Source organism: Leuciscus leuciscus (genome assembly GCF_965113295.1).
Source record: "Leuciscus leuciscus genome assembly, chromosome: 6".
Classification (NCBI taxonomy): domain Eukaryota; kingdom Metazoa; phylum Chordata; class Actinopteri; order Cypriniformes; family Leuciscidae; genus Leuciscus; species Leuciscus leuciscus.
The window spans coordinates 32,888,142-32,890,807 of NC_138730.1; the positions used below are offsets into that span (position 1 = coordinate 32,888,142).

At 35.6% G+C, this 2,666-nt stretch overlaps 1 long non-coding RNA gene across 1 annotated transcript; it reads right to left on the reverse strand.

Annotated features, from left to right (window-relative positions):
• Nucleotides 1-1,702: 1,702 nt before the first annotated feature.
• LOC309500469 lies at nt 1,703-2,376 on the reverse strand. The gene is made up of 2 exons (XR_014206620.1): nt 2,015-2,376; nt 1,703-1,941 (listed from the first exon to the last, which is right to left on the reverse strand). It is a non-coding gene; the product is annotated as an uncharacterized lncRNA (long non-coding RNA).
• Nucleotides 2,377-2,666: the final 290 nt, after the last annotated feature.

Consider the following 2,666-nt stretch of genomic DNA (forward strand, 5'->3'; position numbering starts at 1 on the left):
AAGCGTAAATGAAAACTCTGGAAGCGCATTTGTAAGTTCAGATCAGCGATTGAAATATGAGAAATAGTTAGCAAAACATGCAGTGTATTAAAAACGAAGTAAAAAAATTTGCCTGTGATTTATTCTTTTTCAGTTTCAAAGATATTTTATTCAGTTTCAATTTATATTTTCATTAGTTTCTTGAAAAGCTACGTTCATTATTATTGGCACAAAAATAATTCCATACCTTCGGAGGACGCATTTCAAGGTCGGAAGGCATCAATGCACGTCCGAATGCAATGTTAGTTTCACTTCCTGTCTCCTGAGATAACTTCATCTGATCGATTTTTGAAAGGCAGCAGATGTGTCATTCACTGCCTTTGATATCCCACAATCCTGTGCTTTCCATTATGTGACAGTTGAGCTAGAAAAATAAAGATGGCGTCTGAAAGTTACTGCTGGTCATCAGTTTTGTGTAAATGTACATTTTTGATCCATGTTTTCCACTTATGATGTCATTTTTTCTAGCGAGAAGTAACTATTGTAGTCATTAAATATTCACTTAGTTTTCATCAAAGCTCGCTCTATTTTGCTGTAGTCATTAAACCATAACACTGCTTCAGAAGGCTGTCTGAAATCAGTTTCGTGAGGAATTTTCGTGCGCAAACGCTGCCTGCGAAGTCATTGCCTGATGGCAGTGAGGTAACAAGTCAGCGGCCTACGTTTTCGGATGCAGCCAATGATGCAGTCTGTGCTGCTCCATTCACTCAACAGGTGTTACAATTAGTGTATGTCCCGGTTCGCGAACGAATCATGGTGAACTGACTGAACCGGCTCTCAGCAGTTCCCGGCTCGAGTTATAATTGCGTATATTTATTTGTATGATAGGAAATGATACATATGTCATCACAAACACGTCATATATATATATGGCTTTGTGATGTTTACACGTTATTCTTTATTATGAAATCTACACATATATATTTGAAAAACTTTGGAATGAAAAGGTTTCTTTACCTTTTGTAAAAAAAAAAAAAAATTATAATAATTTTTTTTTACAAAAGGAATGAATTATGAGTCTTTCTGGTGTTTTTTTTTTTTTTTTTTTTTTTAAGATTTTGGTTTTTATGTTTTATTAAAGAATACAGTATTTTTCTTAATTGTCTATTCACTGCAAATATGTAACAGAATAACAGCAAAATCAGGGTAAACTTATTGTAATTGGTTGGGGACCCTGCTTCCAGTGCAATGTTCTGTCAGTATGTACAGTACATACAAACTATTTTCAGTGTTTACTTAATTTGTGTTAGAAGAACAGTGTTGGTTACTGTGATTTACAGTACATCATTGGATATTGTGTTTTCTACAGAACATTGCTGATTACTGTGACTATCACAGAACTTCTTTCATTACTGAAACTTTGACTGAATACACAGTATTCTACTGTGAACTTGTATACAGTAATTTCCTGTGCACAAACATAACTTCACATGTGTTTTTTTACAGTGTGTCCCTCCCTTATTTATTCATTTATTCATTTTTGGTAATCTACAGAGAGGTTTGGAAATTTGAGTATGGAAAAGTATGAAACTTTGAAATGGAAAATGTGTAGGAACCCTGCGTTAAACAACACTACACAGGGTTTTTGTATGAGTGTCGAGTGTGTTTCAGTGACTGTGGTCGTCAGAGCACAGTAATACACAGCAGAGTCAGACACACACACATCCTGGATTGTCAGAGGAAATGATTTTGAAATTGTGTTGAGATCACCACTAAATCTTTCCTTGAGGTGACCAAATTTGCTCAGCATACATTCTGGAAATCCATTCACTTTTTGCTGGTACCAGAAGATATTTTGTAATACATCAGTGGTTTCATATCGACAGTTGATTGTTACAGCTGCTCCTTCAACAGCAGTTTGAAATCTGGTATTTTGTTCAACACTGTCCTGAGAATCACATCCTGTAATGTATAACATCACTGATGAGGATCTCATTAGGAATATTACAGCATGTATATACAGAATTTGACTTACCCCAGAAATATGTGAGAAAGAAGACTACAATTTTGTACCAGTTTGCCATCACAGTAATTGTTAAATAATACTTTACAAAAATGAACTTGAAGTCTACGGTAGACTCTTGTTTCAGCCTCTCTTTGATAAGGTTGTACTAACACTGTCACACATGCAGAGAACTGCAGGAGGAGTCTGACTGCACCACAGTTCCTGAATACTGAATGTCTCCTCCTCCTTAATGATTCTGGGTCTTTTTGAGACTTTTCAATGTTTTGATGTTTGTTTTATCTTCACATAAGTTGATTCAAGCACTGATTCAATTAGATTTTTTTTCTTTCGATTTGATGAAATTGTAGAAGATCATTTGACATAGTTATTGTACTTGGTTAGTAAGTGCCCTACAGAGATGGGGACATACTTTCACTGTTTTTGGAGTTGCAAGTATATCTCTAGATTTTGGAGCTTCATTGCTTGAGAAATAAACACCATTCTTCATCTAAAATTGAAAAAAGATCCTGGTCTTTTTCTTGGGGCTCCCATCCAAGAGGCAGGCAATGACACTTACACTGGATGCAACAGGTTACAAACTGTTAGATAAACTACTTGTGGCAAGGAAATGCATCCTTAGATGGATTAATGGCACTCCCCCTTCTGTGACTGGTGGTATAGA